General features: G+C 38.7%; 1 pseudogene; it reads right to left on the bottom strand.

Annotated features, from left to right (window-relative positions):
* Positions 1-2963: 2963 nt before the first annotated feature.
* The window catches only part of LOC112917507 (pregnancy zone protein-like), a 41834-nt pseudogene continuing 25725 nt past the window's right edge, over positions 2964-19072 (bottom strand).

The raw sequence follows: 19072 nt of genomic DNA, 5'->3' as shown, positions 1-19072 counted from the left end.
CTGGGCTTTTTCCATAGTTTGGCTATTGTGGACGTTACCACTATAAACACTGGGGTGCAGGTGTCCCTTTGGATCACTACATTTGTATCTTTTGGGTAAATACCTAGTAGTGCAATTGCTGGGTTGTAAGGTAGCTCTATTTTTAATTTTTTGAGGGACCCCCATACTGTTGTCATGTCTGCACCAGCTTACATTCCCACCAATAGTGTAAGAGAGTTTCCCTTTCTCCACATCCTTGCCAACATCTGTCATTTCCTGGCTTGTTAATTTTAGCCATTCTGATTGGTGTGAGGTGGTATCTCACTGTGGTTTTGATTTGTATTTTTTTTTTTAAAGATTTTATTTATTTATTCATGAGACACACACACACACACACACACACAGAGAGAGAGAGAGAGAGAGAGAGAGAGAGAGGCAGAGACACAGGCAGAGGGAGAAGCAGGCTCCACGCAGGGAGCCCGATGTGGGACTCGATCCCGGGTCCCCAGGATCATGCTCTGAGCTGAAGGCAGTGCTAAACCGCTGAGCCTTTGGGCTGCCCTTGATTTGTATTTCCCTGATGCCCAATGATATTGAGCATTTTTTCATGTGTCTGTTGGCCATTTGTATATCTTCTATGGAGAAATGTCTATTTTATCTTCTGCCCATTTCTTGATTGGATTATTTGTTCGTTGGGCATATGTTTGATGAATTCTTTATAGACTTTGAATACTAGCCCTTTATCAGATATGTCATTTGCAAATATCTTCTCTCATTCTGTCAGTTGTCTTTTGGTTTTGTTGACTGTTTCCTTTGCTGTGCAGAAGCTTTTTATCTTGATGAAGTTCTAATAGTTCATTTTTGTCTTTGTTTCCCTTGCCTTTGGAGATGTGTCTAGGAAGAAGTTGCTGTGGCTGAGACCACAGAGATTGCTACCTGTGTCCTCCTCTAGGATTTTGATGGATTCCTGTCTCAGATTTAGGTCTTTCATCCATATTGAATTTATCTTTGTGTATGGTGTAAGAAAATGGTCCAGTTTCATTCTTCTACATGTGGCTGTCTGTAAAAAGTTTCTTAAAAGAGTATCTTATGTTAAATGTTCTTATCAAAAAAGAGGGAAGGAAGAAACTGATGACAGTTACATTTATAGCATTTATAGCATTGTATATGGCAACTCTTTCCTTCTTGCAAGAGACTTCTTTCTCTTCTTCAGGAGCACCTAGAGTAAGTAATTTGCTCAGTAGTCAGGGCTTTCACAAAGTTATCTTTAAGTAACCTCTGCTTCTGACCCTGACAATTCTTAAGGCAAAGGAACACAAGAGTCTGGCTATACTTTTGAAATAGCGGAGGGATAAACAAGGGATTATCATCAGCATAGATCACATTTTTCCTAAATCCTTTTTAGGAGTGAAAACAAAACACTAGTTGATTTTTCAGTAAGTTATCTTTCCATGTTATTCAGGAAAGGAAGCAGGGAAACTGAGAAATATTTCACATATTTTGGGAAAAGAGAAATGAGCACGTATAGTTTCAGTTCAGGTATGTGTATATATGTGTGTGTGTATATATATATATATATATATATATATATATATATATATATATATGTTTTTTTTGAAAAAAGATAAAGGAAAAGATAAAGGAAGGGGAGAACAGTGTAGTTATTATTTTGGTAATTTCCATTTTAATATATATACCTCCATAACCTCACATTGTTGGGTAAAAACATGCAAAGACTTCTGGTGCTAAACTCCCATGTATGATTTTCTTATACAGGAGTGGATAATTTACCCTCCCCCCCAATTTCTTCTTTAGCCTATATTTGATAATGCCATTACCGCCCACTCATATATTCTTCTTGCTTGTGCAAGCAGAAATATGATTCTAGAAATATGGAGTTTTAATCCCAGGATTTAATAAAGAGCACTAACATTAAAAGACTTAACCTCTTTTTCTGGGAATAGTGAAATGTTGGAAAAATGTGTTAATCTCTTTTTATTACCTCTCCCATTCGTTATGTATAAATGGATCAGCAATACTGGCCTCATAAGAAAGGGTTCAAAATTCATAGTGACAAATAGCACTGTCTGCATCATTTGAAAGAAGGGACTAATGCAGTTTATTCTCTTCTCTTTGGAAAACCTACGGTGAAATAAAAAAGTGGTCTGGATTAAGGAGAGGATTTTTTAGACTCCTAGTTGACCTGCCTTCCTGTCTTTCCTCTTGTTTTCCCTTCTAATCCCTGTGATTGAGAAACTTCTTGTTTCTTACAAAATTCCCACATTCATTTGGGATCATATCTTTTGGGTCATCTTTAAAGATTTCTTCTAAATTTTCCATTTTGAAATATGTTTTTGATTCTGAAGAAGACCAAGGAGAATGATTTTTCATACAGCTTCTTAGCTTTTACTCAGGAATAGAGAATTAGATTTTATTATTTGGGAGTGCTACTTCCTAGGAAATATTATATGCATCCCCCAATAAGCACCTAATATCTAATTATTTCTCTCTTTGTGATGTTAGCAATTGTTGGTGTTCAAGACCTAGATAGGTTATTTTATTATGAGTTGCAAACTGGTTTAGATAATATGAGATATATAGAAAAGTCTCTGAGATGTTTAAAATGCTATGCAAATATAGAATTACATCATATTAGATTTTCTTGAGAAAAAGGAGGAGGAGGAAGATTAGTGGAAGAAGAGGGGTAGAAGGGGAGAAGGAGGAGCAGGGGGAGGTGGAGACCTTGGAGAAGGAGGAGCAGGAGGGGAAGAATGCAGGGCAGGGGAGAAAGAGAGGAGAGGTGGGGAAGGGAAGGAGGAAGAGAAGACTCATATAAGTTAAAAATAAAAAGTAAATAAATTTCCTTCACAAAAATGTTTGTAGATTGAGAATTCTTTCACCAATGGGACAGCAACTGCAAGATAATTTGGCTTCTGAATAAAATGTAAGTCCAATTACCTCCTTTCCTCTTCCCAGTCACCCATTTAAAGGATGTTGAAGACAGCAAGAAACCTGCAGTAGGGCTGAAAATGAGAGGGGACATCATCAGGTAAGAATTCTGCACCATCACCCTACACAAAAATTGATTTTAGTAGTTATGGATGAGAGTACCCTGGGGAGTTGGGGAGTCCAGTGGGGAAATCACAACACACTTGGGGGGATAATCCAAGAATAGATGCACCGAAGAGTGTAAGAGAAATATCTTTACTTTGCTTTCATCACCTTCCACCAAGGTGGCACAGTTTGATGCCAGGACAGACCCTCATGGCCTGTGATTTTTTTCCCTGAGGGAAAGTGAGAATATACTGATTGAGTAGCCCGTTAAAGTTTGGCTTGGTCATATGACTTGCTTTAACCAGTGGAATGAAAATGGAAGTTATATACTTTTCATTTTAGTCAAAACTAAAAGTCACTCTATTGTTCCCATTTCTTTGTGAGGAATCTGAAGCAGAGAGGTTAACTGTCCTCCTTATTCAGTTGGTGAGACATGGATGGAACTGAATTTGTCTCTAGGCAATCTGGCTTCAGTGTCTAGACTTTAACCATTGCACAATATTGCCTTTCTCCAGCACATTTTAGTCTCTTATGAAGTCTGTTTTTGATGTCTTAGCTTAGGGACAAAGACAAATGTTTTCAATATTTCAAATAATCAGTACTACTTACTTATCTGTCTCTAAGCAAAGGCTTCCTAGACTAATGGATGAGTTTTTTTCCTGAGGCCTCTCAGAATATAAACTATCACCATTTAATCCCTGTTTGACTTTATATGTAACATCCACAGCTGAACTATAAGCAGATTTGTTATACATTTGTTCTTCACATTATTTAAAATAATACAACTCTTTATGTGAACATGTAATTAACATTTTATAAGTGAACGACTGGACAAATGATAGCTTGACCAGAAACATATATTTATTCAACAACATGGGACTCGATCCCGGGTCTCTAGGATCAGGCCCTGGGCTGAAGGCAGTGCTAAATTGCTGAGCTGCCTGGGCTGCCCTTCATTTCTTTTAAATAGAAGTACAGGACAGGCAATCCAGCAAAATATGTAGCCCACATATGGTTCTCCAACATTGCCATGCTCTGCATCTATGGAGAAAAGAGAAAAATAGGAAGATTATGGGGTTTCCTCAGGAATACTCCCTCAGTTGAGCCTGGGCAGCAAGCCGGCTAGAGCAGAGTTTGGCATATGGCATTAAAGGCCATATGGTAAGTATTTTGGATGTTGCAGGCCATGTGACTTATGTCATAGCTACTCAACTTATGAAAGAAGCCATAGAAAAGAATTTAATGAGTATGGCTCTGTTTCAATAAAAGCTGCATTTACAAAAATAGAGGTTGGCTACATTTGGCAAGAGTATTAAAATTAGCTGACCCTTGGGTTGAAGGAAACGAATTAGTTGTGATGTAAAATGTTGCCTATTTGCGATAGCTATCCTACCAACAAACAAGCAAAACTTATTGACTTTACTCGTAAAGGTGTGAACATCTGAGGTCAGAGTCCACCTACAGAATAAGTGCTCTTCGCCATAGCTTTCTCTTTGTGTGAGAACGTGTCCTATGAACTGTCTTGGATCTAGGAAAAGACTTATAGAGAATTTTAAATTTAGGAGAAAGTTTCAGGAGCGTAGTTAATGTGGAATGATGATTGTCCTGGCATGTGATCTCTTACCTACGCTGCAGGGAGTGATGTACTCAGCAATGGCAGGCTCATCTGAAAGAATTGTTGAATGAAAGGAGACAAAAAAATTAATAAATCTATAAATTGGAGCCCATATTAAGTTTGTTTACTTTACTTTTGAAGAAATGTACATCATATTAGGATTGTCAAAACTGTGTAAATACACAAGTGCTGAACAGGATAGTTAAAATATCTCTTAACATTCATTTTTCATAAACTGCTTTTCCTCCTTATCTTTTTAAGTGTATTACATTCTCTATGTCTCTAAACTATTTGAGAGCTGGACTCAATATCTTTTTCAATTTCTCAATTTCTGACTCAGTAGATATTGATAAATCTGTTCTGTTAATAGTTTCTTTTTTTTTTTTTTAAATTAATTTTTATTGGTGTTCAATTTACCAACATACAGAAAAACACCCAGTGCTCATCCCGTCAAGTGTCCACCTCAGTGCCCGTCACCCATTCCCCTCCAACACCCGCCCTCCTCCCCCCTTCCACCACCCCTAGTTCGTTTCCCCGAGTTAGGAGTCTTTATGTTCTGTCTCCCTTCCTGATATTTCTCAACATTTCTTCTCCCTTCCTTTATATTCCCTTTCACTATTATTTATATTCCCCAAATGAATGAGAACATACACTGCTTGTCCTTCTCCGATTGACTTATTTCACTCAGCATAATACCCTCCAGTTCCATCCACGTTGAAGCAAATGGTGGGTATTTGTCGTTTCTAATCGCTGAGTAATATTCCATTGTATACATAAATAGTTTCTACAATATGTATCTCTGAGCAAAGAGACAAATAGATGTACTACTGACTGATGGATTAAAGCTAGGATCTACTGTAACAATAGAATCCACTTCTTGGCTCTGGGTTGAGATTCTTTAGCTGTTTCAGTTTCCTTTGACTTATCTGTCTCATAGTAATTGTAGACTTTAACAGTTGCTGGCTTGAGGTCTCTTACTGGGATGTCTTGCAGAACCGTGAAGGAAAAGCTGAGTGTCTAATTTGTTACCTAAAAGACAAAGTGGGAGTAATGAAGAGGCTTGAAAACCTCCTTCCTTCTTCCTTGAGTAAATTATACTCTTTATTGTTCTCTGATTCTTATGCACCTGGTGTCTTTTAGGTTAGCATTTATAAATGACAAGATGGGTTTTATTTTTTATTTTTTAAAAATATTTATTTATTTGGGAGAGAGAGCTCGCGAGCACATGAGCAAGGGAAGGGGCAGATGAAGAGGGACAATCCCAAGCAGACTCCCCACTGAGCACAGAGCCTGATGTGGAGCTCAATTTCAACCCTGATATCATGTCTTAAGCCAAAAATCAAGGGTTGGGTTCTTAACCATCTCAGCCACCCAGGGGCCCCCAGGATGGGTTTCATTTATTTTTACTTTATTTTTAAAAAAGATTTTATTTATTTATTCATGAGAGACACACAGAGAGAGGCAGAGTCATAGGCATAGGGAGAAGCAAGCTCCTGCGGGGAGCCTGATGTGGGACTCAATCCCAGAACCCTGGGTTTGCAGCCTAAGCCAAAGGCAGATAGATGCTCAACCACTGAGCCACCCAGGTGCCCCCAGGATGGGTTTTAAATACAACTTTGGAAACACTTTACCATGAACAAAATTCCCCAGATTTTCTCCTAAACAATTGAGACAATCCATATTTTCTTGTAGTCTTCTGTATGAGATTAACTCTCTGGGTCCATCTGAACATTTTCTAAGATGCAGAGACTTGTCTTTGTACCTTTTGTAATTATCAAACTATTCTTTTTGTGTGCTTATGTAAAACATTCTCTTTGCTTTCTAGTCAGATTTGAAGATACTCATGAGGTCTATATTTTATTTTATCTTATATAGTGATATATTAGAATGTTTACACTATCATTAACTAACCACTGTGGTATATTGATTATTTTGGGGAAGGTTTTTAAAATTAACAGATACAATCAACCTTTTGTTCTATTGTTTTCTACTTGAAATTTATGGAAATACATTCCAATTTCAACATAATTAAAGAGAGCAGAACATTCCATGGATCTAAAATGCGATTTTTTATTCTCTTAGAATAAAGGAATTTTCTGGAAGGATGCTATTAGTTACAGCTTTCCTCATATTACTCATTTTCTAGTGAAGAGACCCCATTAAGAGACCACCAATATGTATAGTTTCAGCCAAAATGTCAGAGCTCTTACCTGTTCTACATAAATGAGGACATGGTTGTTGCTTACCTCTGTCCTGCTCATATGGCTAGATCTTTCAAGCTGAGGAAAATCAGAAAAATTGAAAGCTAGAAAATGAGAGCAGATTGTAGTAAGAGTTGCAATGATGTCAGAGGTAAGACTCCTATAAATCATTTTCATGATTAAATAACTAGGGTACATTAAAGATATAAAAGATGAGAGAGAGGGAGGAATCATATTTGGATACAGTCTTCAGAATTGTCATGTTTTGACTGTGAAAAAAAATCACCTGACTTTCTATGAAGAGAAGGAAGCCAGGTATTTTCAGATCAGGATTTCTACCATGCTTCAATATCCAGGTAACACACTGCACCCTCTGGCATCTGTGATGATTCTAGTTCATACTGATTTTATCATTGTCAAATTTTTTAGGATATATCAGTCAATTTGGTACTTAATCATAGTCTGTCTTTCTAGTATTTTTTTAAAAAAGATTTTATTTATTTATTCATGAGAGACACACCGAGAGAGGCAGAGACATAGGCAGAGGGCTCCGCAGGGACCCCGGGATCATGACTCAAGCTCTCAAGCTGGAGGCAGATGCTCAACCACAGAGCCACCCAGGTGTCCCAGTCTTTCTAGTATTGTTATAGTAAACTAAAGTTACATGCCTGTGTGCTTTAAGTCCCCAGCTAGACTGTGAATGTCTCAAGGACAGGGACTCCTCTTGTGTTTCTCTGGTATCACACAAGTCCCTCAGCTTAGAGACAAACAATTATTGAATTTAATTTTCTTGGTTTGGGAAAAATATTTTTTGAGGCAGGCTGATATTGATAAGGCTTTGATATTGGTATGGTCTCAGTTGGAATATACAGAGCATCCTTTTATATGAGATCTGTTAGGCTTAAAATACACCTACCATTTTTACTGGTTTCAAGGGGATAAAACCAGACAGCATCAACAATCACCATACTGGAAGTGGGACAACTCCCCATGTAACTGTAGTGTCAAAGGAAAAGGGAGTAAGGGCTTTGTATGTGAAACTAAGCCAGGCCCCTCCTCAAGACCAACCATAAATCTGCCTATCTTCATGAAGTTTTCTGTAACATTATAACTCCTAGAAATCTGTGTTACCTGGACATGTAGGACATTGATGTTTGGAACCCTGAATATACATCAGATCTATGGCTTATTACAATCACAGATATTTAAGTCCCAAAAATCAGAATCTTTGGGAATGGAGCTTGGCAATCTGCATTCATTAACACACTCCCAGTTTGGGGACACTCCATTTATACTATACATTTGTTATTTTGTAGGTATTACTTTTCTATTTTGAGTTAACTTGAATGTAGCATGTCTCCAGAGAGTCTCCAAAGTGTTGTGAGATCAGATAGGCTCTTAACACTTTATACTTTGAATAAATTGATGTTTACTAATTTGGTTGGTTGTCTGAAATACCATTTGTTTTACAATATCAATATCATTAGTAGTAGATACATAGTATCATATGCTGCTATGTTTTCTTAGGATTCCTATAAGTGTTTTTTTTTAAAAGATTTTTATTTATTTATTTGAGAGAGAGAGAGTGTGCAAGCAAGGGGGAGGGGTAGAGGGAGAAGCAGACTCCCAGCTGAGCAGGGAGTCACATTTGGGACTCAATCCCAGGACTCTGGAATCATGACCTGAGCTGAAGGCAGACGCTTAACTGACTGAGCCACCCAAGTGCCCTGTGTTTTGTTTTGTTTTGTTTTTATTAAAGATTTTATGTATGTATGTATGTATGTATGTATTTATTTATTTATTATTTTAGAGGGAGAGAGAGCACATGTGTGAGCAGGGGGAGGGGCAGAGGGAGAGAGAATTTGAAATGGTCCCTGTGCTGAGTGCAGAGCCTGACGCAGGGCTGGATATCACAACTGCAAGATCATGACCTGAACCAAGATCTAATGCTCATCTGATTGAGCCACCCAGATGCCCAAAAATCCTATAAGTTTTTGATGGGTTATTATAAGGCAATTTCTATATTTTTATATTTAATTTATACTTCTATTTATGATTAACATTTGCTATTTATGTATTTGATTAGAAAAATAATAAAAGAGAATTTAATTATTCAGAAAAGGTAAGGAAGACTTACTTCAACCTAAAGCATAAATCTCTGTGGAAAGTAATTTATTCTTCAGCAGTGAGTTGAACAAAAAGTAGTGTAAAAGTAGGAATTTATTAGAACGTTTGAATAATATACATTTTTTTTGAACAGTATACATTTTTATTTGACAGTTTGAGACCAGACTTTGCTTTTAAATGCTTCAAAAGTATTACTGAGGGGCATGTGGGTGGCTCAGTGGTTGAGCATCTGCCTTTGGCTCAGGTCATGATCCCAGGGTCCTGGGATTGAGACCCCATGGGGAACTTGCTTCTCCCTCTGCCTATGTCTCTGATTTTCTCTGTGTTTCTCATGAATAAATAAACAAAATCTTAAAAAAAAGTATTACTGTAACTTTAAAACAAAAAAAATTGCTAGAGAAAAGGATCACTTTGTAATGATACAAGGGCCAACTTCATTAGTAGATATATCAATTTTAAATTATATTCGCCAAATAGCATAGCTTCCAAATATATTATTAATTACTGAAGGTTCCAGGTAACATTTAAACTGAGGATTAGATGATTCAATCAGAAGTCTTACCTGACATTCAGTGAGATCTAGAAGCTGGTGTGAACTTTGGGTCCATCACAAGTATGGGGTACAGTCTGCATCTTCAAGGCAAATGGGTAGTCCTCCTTCTCTGGAAAAATATTGTATTTCATGGTGTCTGTGGAACACCAAGCACATCATCAGTTGCTCTCTTTACCTGGGACTCCTCACTGTTCCATCATTCAAGTTCTCTTGATTTGCCCTTCACGTGTCCAGGATGGAGAGATCAGAGCTCCCCTTTCATTTGGTGAGGTTAAAATTTCCAACATAACTGGAGTCTCACCTGAAGATACACACATCTGTCCCCAGCCACTGTTGCAACATATTCCCCAGGCAGCTCTGGCAATGAGACCTGATGCAATAACAAGAGGTTGTTGTCATCCACTTGGAAATTTGTAACAAATGTCAGGAATTCTGAATGGTTACCTGTGCAGCTTTCCCAGTCCTGGTGAATGTGGGTGTTCCATATCGGGACAAGGCCTGGAAAGCCACTACTGTGGCTCAGGAAGAGATGAGTGGAGGGCCCACCCACCCCCACAGAGTAAGTTTTGGAAGCAGGGATTTCCCCCCAAAGTCTGTGTTGGTTACCACAAGGGGACACTGGCTTTTTTTCCCCCTGAATTATACCCCTTTCATAGTTTTTCCTTTTTCTCTGCCTTTCAGGCATCATCAAAGTTATGCTACAGTTTCTGAAAATGAAATACAAGATTATTGATGCCAATTAGCCTCACCATTTATTTTCCCTTATATTGGTTTTGTCCTAAGGGACAATTCTATCTATTGAGAAGTTGCAGCCTGATCTTTCTCATCAACAGTCCTCTTCATTACATCTTTCACAGATTGGGTTGAAAATTAGCAAGTTGGGAAAAAGAGTACTGTTGTTAATGTATACAGAAGAGTGAGATAAACTGGCTATGAGTGGTGATACATCTTAAAGGTCCAGGACAGCCCCACAAGAACAGTAATTATCTGGCCCAAAATGTCAAGAGCACTAATATTCAAAGACCCTAGAGTGTGGCCAATGACCTATGTGTATAAGCTTTATAGAGGAATGAAGCTTATGGTAAGTAGCCAAATGTATATGATGTTAACATAGTGCTTAGGGAAAAATTTTGGGGAATGTCTTAGATCTTTTCATATTTCCACGGTCCTCAAATATCCCTAAATAATTATCCCAAGATTTAACGGTCTTTTCTCTTTTCCTTGTTAACGATTGTATTTTCAAGCTTCCTGTGTGCTAAGTGAATCTGGAGGAGACCTAGGTGAAGGAGAAGCCCTCCTGGGAATTCTGTTGTTTGGTGATCCACTTCATGATGCGCGAGGCAGAAGTCAGCTCCTCTGAGGTCAGGGCAGGCTGGGCCATGAGGTAAGCAAGGAGCACATAGGACATCATCTCCACCTCAGCTGAGGGAGCCCGGGGTTGGTAAAAATGCTCCACTGGTGCCCTAGGTTTCTGAGGTCACTCCCAGTGGACTGAATTATCTTAAGGGTGAGAAAAAGGAGAGAATCCTATTATAAGTTGATGATACTGAATACACATTTGTATCATATAGAGTTGAATATAATACAGAGATGAAGTAATGTCCTCTCTGTCATAAGCCCTGCAAATTCAGTAACATTTCCATGCTAATGTTGGTTTACTCCTATGGGGATAAGTTGAAGAATGTTCAATGCTTGGAGGCGGAAGCCTAGAGCATCCTTATCAGTCTCTCAAATTTTATTTTAATTGAATCAGGAAGAGAAAGCAACAGAGAGTTCCCTTATTGCTTGAGATATTTCCTGGAAACTGAAGGATAAATTGGAATATAAAATCCATCTATTGATCTCAGAGGACTTTTATGATAATCTCTGGCAAATAGAGATAAAAACACTTTGAGAATGTTATTGCACTTCCTTTAGTATGATTTTTGATCGTGCCTCTTTTTATCCAAGTAGGGAGACAGATATGTGAGATATATATATGTAGTAGTTAGGAATATAATTCCATAATTTACTTGCAGCATTGTCTATTATGTTACACTCTGCATAACATATGAAATCACACAGAAGATATTAAAAAAAAAAGATTTTATTTATTTATTTGAGAGAGTGAGAGCATTAGGGGGGAAGGGGCAAAGGGAGAAGGAGAATCTCAAGCTGACTCGCTGCTGAGCAGAGTATCCAACATGGGGCTTCATTCCACAAACCTGAACTGAAATCAAGAGTTGGAGGCTTAAATGACTAAGCTACCCAGGCACTCAAGGAGACATTTTTATAAGAGGCGCTCTGATTTCACAATATATGAGCTGGCTAAGGAATTCGGATGACGCTTGTTACTTTCAGTAGGAATATAGCTCCTCTCTTTTTGTAGTATCAGTGTTAAGTGAAAGGGGAAATTTTTTTGACCATTTGCTTTCACCTTCTTTCACAGCTTCCTCATCAAGAGACTTCAGTATTTCTCTTTTCTTTTTTTTTGTATTTCTCTTTTCTTATCTTGGTTTCCTACTAGGGCAAAAGCATAGGCCAACAGCGTCTTGGTAGAGCTATGGCTCCCATGTGTCCCCTCTTTTGCTGTGTTCTAGGTGGTCTCTAGGCAGAACAGGGCATTGCAGATAACAGTGTGCTGCAAAGACAAAGAGGACACGATGTCAAACTAGGGTAAGTAGAGGATGGAGCAAACCTTGCGTTGGGTATTGCTCGGCAGATGTTATTCATGGTTGCCAACCAGCCAGGGAGACAGCCAGATATCCACAATATTGAAATCGAAAAAATATTTTACAACTCTTAGTTTTATAGTTAAGCCTTAAAAGAATAAGGCTAATGAGCCTGTGTTTTTAGGATTAGTTTTGGTACCTAGTCCAAGGGCATGGCCAGGCAAGTATAAGTTCCCCTTATTCAATTAACCAAAGAGCTCATCTAGCTGAGAAATGCCTCAGCATTGAGCAAAAGGAAAGTTGAGACTTGACTTTTAGTAGGGTGTGTTCCAGACATCAGGCCTGTGGTTTCCATGGTAGGAATTGGGGCTGAGATGAACCTTACACTGACAGCGAACCTTACAGTGTCCAGAAGAGGAATCTTCAGAAAAGCAATGGTAATATAGGCAGAGAGGACCACTTCGTCTTCTACTTTTCCTTGTGGAGAGAGAGATAAGAAGAAATTTTTATTCACTCTACTCTCAGATTTTAATATATTCTCTTCTGTTGTTTCATGGAGACCCTCCTCAGTATCTGTCCCTATCAAGCAAAATAACATCCTCATGCAAAGCACCATTTCTTTCTCCTCTATACTTTTTGGGTTTAATATTATAGTCTTTCCCCGATGCCCTCTCACACTACTGGACTTCATCTTTGCAATTTCTCTGTGCCTTCTTTTTCTCCTCATTTTTGGAGGAATGTTAGAATCGGTGTATCACGAGGTTCAGGATAAGTACTCAGAACACCTAAACTTAATGGCATTGTTGAGCAGAGACTCGGAACTTCTGAAACAGCCATTGTCCTTCAGCCTTTGGGAGAGCCAGGCAAGGGCTTGGGCGATGTGCGGTTCATGGATAAAGATGTAGGTTCAAGCCTGGGCAAAAGTTTTCAGTACAAAGGCTGTGAGCCTGAAGGGTGAGGAAGCATGGTGTGCTGTTTTCCATGCAGCACTCTAACACTCTCTTTTGCACACATAGATTCCTTCTCCCCCCAGTGTACCCTCATGAGAGTCAGTGAGCTATTACTAAGAGTTTGGAGACTTTTTCTGTTAACCTGGCAGCTTCCATATCCTTTTTGTTTAGCTACAACATGTTAAATGCATTACCTACTGGTAATGCATTCTAAAGCATTTCTGTGTCACTTTAGAGATTCACGTGTCTTCCAGTGTTGTAGGTGGTTATGATATTTGCTCTCACATCTTGCGCTTCCTGTCTTTCTTCTTTTCACAGGTTTCTTATCTTCTCTTTTGCAGCTAATGCTCTAATGAACTAACTCCTTTTAATGTCTTGTTTCAGTAAATATTTCCCTCCACATCACCTAGCTCCTCCACCACTTCCTAGGTCACTGATTTCCTCTTCTAAAAAATTTTTTTTTAAAGATTTTATTTATTTATTCATGAGACACACACACACACACACACACACACACACACACACACACAGAGGCAGAGACACAGGCAGAGGGAAAGGCAGGCTCCATGCAGGGAGCCCGATGTGGGACTTGATCCCGGGACTCCAGGATCATGCCCTGAGCTGGAAGTCAGATGCTTAACTGCTGAGCCACCCAGGTGTCCCACTGATTTCCTCTTGTTTTCCTGTGTGGTCAGACTTATTCAGACAGATAGATAAACAGAGAGGTAGATGAGCAGATGGGTGGTCAGGCAGATAGATGGGATAGATGGGTGGACAAACAGAAACCAGACAGATGGACAGACGGATGGATAAACAGAGAGAGACAGACACACACATTGTCATTTAGTAGAAGGTAATAAAGTACACTCAGTTTTTCTAGCCTGTTTTTAGCACTTTCAAGTGCTTGAGAGGGAAAATCACAAACTTACAATGGTCTCTTAGCAACATGAGAAAGAAAAGATGCTTGGTGTATTAGATATAAAATGAATCAACTTCCAAGTTGATTATTAATTGTTTATACCAGAGACGTAAATATTAATCCATGCTGAATGTGGTTTTCTCCTTTGTAAAATGAAGTGAATAGCTCTCACTTCACAGGATTGTTTAAAGAAGTAAAAAGACTAATATATGTACATGCTGTGAACTCATGGTCAAATCTCAGAATAGATTTTCTTTTCTCACCAAGTGTTACCCTGATTCCTGCCGTATTGCTCCCCAAAGGTGCTATAGGAACTATCTTGGTGTTTGTAGTTCAGCTGTCTCTGGTAACCTGGAATGAAAGATTCAACTAGTCAAGAAATGTTATATAGAAAGGCAGGCCACCCATAGGTGCAGGCTGATGCATCCAGAAGCCACAGACACTGTATGGTCTTCTGTGCATAGGATCTGACATAGTTTGAGGAATATTACAGATATGTCACAATATAACATCTATTAAATGGTTGGAAAATTGTCATTTCCACAAAAATCGCCATTATTAGCTTAATACTGGTAATACAATTCAAGTTAAACCGGGAAAAGTCTCATTAGAGTAACAAAGTAAACTTTTGTCTCACCACTGATAAGATAACCAAGGGCCTTGGACTTGATCTCTGGAGTCAACTGTTGGGTTTCATTCAGATAGTTCAAGACATACATATTAGGAGAAAGCAGGACCATGTTTTGTTCTCCACAGCCACAGGGCACCTGGAGGAGATTCTGTATATTTTGCATAGCAGACATATTATGTCACCTGGGGAATATGAAAGATTAGATGTCAGAGTAATTAGATGTCAGCTCCTAAGTAGCCAACATTATTAAAGGCAAATTATTTTCATATTTAGAGTCACAGGCACTATCATTTAGGCAAGAGGAAATTTACATTTAGACAGTGAGACTTCCAGAATCCTGAAAGAAATAGATGCTATCGATAAGTGGAGATTTAAAACACAAGTATTGGGGTGCTTGGGTGGCTCAGTCAGTTGTATGTCTGACTTTTGGTGTCATCTCAGGTCATAATCTCAGGGTCGTGAAGTGGAGCCTAGAGTCAGGCTCCGTGCTCAGCGAGGAGTCTGCTTGAAGATTGTCTCTCTCTGCCCCTCCCCCTACTTGCACACACACACACACACATACACACACACACACACACTCTCTCTCTCTCTCTCTGTCAAATAAATAAATAAATCTTAACCCCTTCAGATATGTAGATATATGTATATAGATATAGATGTATGATGACTGCTCTTTTGTCCCAAGTTTCCTGGTGCAAGATGACTCACCCGAAACTGAGAAAGAGGCTCTGGCAGATTCTTTGACCACATTTGGTGGGAGCTTCAGGGATAATTGCTCAGATATTTCAGTACCTTTGAAAACAGACAACCCATATCAAAGTGCAACATCTCTTATAGCAACGTACTGTAGTGAGCCCTCCTGCCTGGGTCCAGCCCTGCCACTTACTATCTATGTACTTTGGACACGTTACTTAACTTCCTCATAGTCTAACTTGCTCATGTGATGATTCAGTGGAAGAATGCATGTAAAATACATGTGCATTAGAACAGACTCTGCAACATCTTAAATCTCAATACATGTGAGCAGTATTATTATTGTTATGATTATATTTAGCAATATTATTATGTCCGCTAAATATGAAGGAGTTCAGGAATGCAGGGTCTGAGGAATAAGGACTTTGGCTTTTGATGAGATTACTTTTTTTTTAATAAATTAATTTTTACTGGTGTTCAATTTACCAACCTACAGAATAACACCCAGTGCTCATCCCGTCAAGTGTCCCCCTCAGTGCCCGTCACCCATTGCCCCCCACCCCCGCCCTCCTCCCCTTCCACCACCCCTAGTTCGTTTCCCAGAGTTAGGAGTCTTTATGTTCTGTCTCCCTTCCTGATATTTCCCACTGATTTCTTCTCCCTTCCTTTATATTCCCTTTCACTATTATTTATATTCCCCAAATGAATGAGGACATTCATTTGTCCTTCTCCAATTGACTTACTTCACTCAGCATAATACCCTCCAGTTCCATCCACGTTGAAGCAAATGGTGGGTATTTGTCATTTCTAATGGCTGAGTAATATTCCATTGTATACATAAACCGCATCTTCTTTATCCACTCATCTTTCAATGGACACCGAGGCTCCTTCCACAGTTTGGCTATTGTGGACATTGCTGCTAGAAACATCGGGGTGCAGGTGTCCCGGCGTTTCATTGCATCTGAATCTTTGGGGGAATTCCCCAACAGTGCAATTGTTGGGTCGTAGGGCAGGTCTATTTTTAACTCTTTGAGGAACCTCCACACAGTTTTCCAGAGTGGCTGCACCAGTTCACATTCCCACCAACAGTGTTAGAGGGTTCCCTTTTCTCTGCATCCTCTCCAACATTTGTGGTTTCCTGCCTTGTTAATTTTCCCCATTCTCACTGGTGTGAGGTGGTATCTCATTGTGGTTTTGATTTGTATTTCCCTGATGGCCAGTGATGCGGAGCATTTTCTCATGTGCTTGTTGGCCATGTCTATGTTCCTCTGTGAGATTTCTCTTCATGTCTTTTGTCCATTTCATGATTGGGTTGTTTGTTTCTTTGGTGTTGAGTTTAATAAGTTCTTTATAGATCTTGGAAACTAGCCCTTTATCTGATACGTCATTTACAAATATCTTGTCCCATTCTGTAGGTTGTCTTTTAGTTTTGTTGACTGTATCCTTTGCTGTGCAAAAGCTTCTTATCTTGATGAAGTCCCAATAGTTCATTTTTGCTTTTGTTACTTTTGATTTCATGGATGTATCTTGCAAGAAGTTATTGTGGCCAAGTTCAAAAAGTGTGTTGCCTGTGTTCTCCTCTAGGATTTTGATGGAATCTTGTCTCACATTTAGATATTTCATCCATTTTGAGTTTATCTTTGTGTATGGTGCAAGAGAGTGGTCTAGTTTCATTCTTCTGCATGTGGATGTCCAATTTTCCCAGCACCATATATTGAAAAGACTGTCTTTCTTCCAATGATAGTCTTTCCTCCTTTATCGAATATTAGTTGACCATAAAGTTCAGGGTCCACTTCTGGGTTCTCTATTCTGTTCCATTGATCTATGTGTCCGTTTTTGTGCCAGTACCATACTGTCTTGATGACCACAGCTTTGTAGTACAACCTGAAATCTGGCATTGTTATGCCCCCAGCTATGGTTTTTTTTTTTTAAATTCCCCAGGCTATTCGGGGTCTTTTCTGATTCCACACAAATCTAAAAATAATTTGTTCTAACTCTCTGAAGAAAGTCCATGGTATTTTGATAGGGATTGCATTAAACGTGTAGATTGCCCTGGGTAACATTGACATTTTCACAATATTAATTCTGCCAATCCATGAGCATGGAATATTTTTCCATCTCTTTGTGTCTTCCTCAATTTCTTTCAGAAGTGTTCTATAGTTTTAAGGTATAGATCCTTTACCTCTTTGGTTAGGTTTATTCCTAGGTATCTTATGCTTTTGGGTGCAATTGTAAATGGGATTGACTCCTTAATTTCTCTTTCTTCAGTCTCATTGTTAGTGTATAGAAATGCCATTGATTTCTGGGCATTGATTTTGTATCCTGCCACGCTACCAAATTGCTGTATGAGTTCTAGCAATCTTGGGGTGGAGTCTTTTGGGTTTTCTATGTAGAGTATCATGTCATCGGCGAAGAGGGAGAGTTTGACTTCTTCTTTGCCAATTTGAATGCCTTTAATGTCTTTTTGTTGTCTGATTGCTGAGGCGAGGACTTCCAGTACTATGTTGAATAGCAGTGGTGAGAGTGGACATCCCTGTCTTGTTCCTGATCTTAGGGGAAAGGCTCCCAGTGCTTCCCCACTGAGAATGATATTTGCTGTGTGCTTTTCGTAGATGGCTTTTAAGATGTCTGATGAGATTACTTTTAATTTTCCAGCTCTTCTTGGTACTGTATGGCTTCTAAAGTCCTTTCCCCTCTCGCTTTATTATGTTCTGTGAAGCTGTACATGGTGGCTTTCTAAAAGAGGCCTGGGAACTGGTGGGGGGCATATAGGTCTTTAATTTGTTTATATAATTCTCCAGTTATTTGTTCTCTGATTTTATACCCTAAATTGGTCCTTCTCAAATGACAAAAACAGTGTCATATACACTATGGAGGTATATGACAGGAATGGAGGAACTGAATATGACAGAATATGGAGGAACTAATACTAATGTGGTAATGTAATTTAGAAGCAACAGCTATTTCTTTCTTTCTTTCTCTTTTTTTTTGCAAGAGCTATTTCTTAATGATATGATAAAATCCTAATGTAAAGTGGTAAGTTTTTTTTTTGCCATGAAACATTTTTGCAGGAAGATGAGTACAAAATGCCCCATGTTTTATCATTATTTTAGAGAATATTACGGTCATTCAAACTTATCAATGATTCTGCTCTCTTTCTACCTAAATTATGACACTCTAAGCTACTATGTCCTGACTGATTCATGAGCAGCCACTGGGCTGTGGAGATAAAAGCTAAATGTGAACTGAGCAAGCCCCAGCACTAGTCTTGTCTGCACCCCTAAGCCACATTAATGCACTCTCTTGTGCTCAGTGTCCTCTTCTGTAAAATGCATATAAAGAAATACTTATTTCAATGCCAAATTTAAGGGAACATTCTAAAAATAAGGGAGACAAAATGTATGGACATGTATTGTAACTTGACATATATATCCCTGTGGGGCATTATTCTCACTATGATTATGAAGATGAACTCTTACCTGAAGTGTAGGTCATAGAGTTGAAAGTCTTTTCTTGCTCAATACCTTCAGGCTCTGCTGAAAAAAGAAAAAGGAGAAAAGGGATAAATGTCCAGGTTTTTGAAGGACAATCACAGATTCATTTGAAGGGTGGGGCTTACACTAAACGACCTTAACACCCTACTTATTATCAAATTATTATAAATCCATAAAACTCTGAAGAACCATGGAGATCAGTAGA

This window comes from Vulpes vulpes, chromosome 8 (assembly GCF_048418805.1).
Source record: "Vulpes vulpes isolate BD-2025 chromosome 8, VulVul3, whole genome shotgun sequence".
Classification (NCBI taxonomy): Eukaryota; Metazoa; Chordata; class Mammalia; order Carnivora; family Canidae; genus Vulpes; species Vulpes vulpes.
The sequence above is the reverse complement of the archived record's forward strand: the minus strand, read 5'-3'. Positions and strand labels throughout refer to the sequence as shown.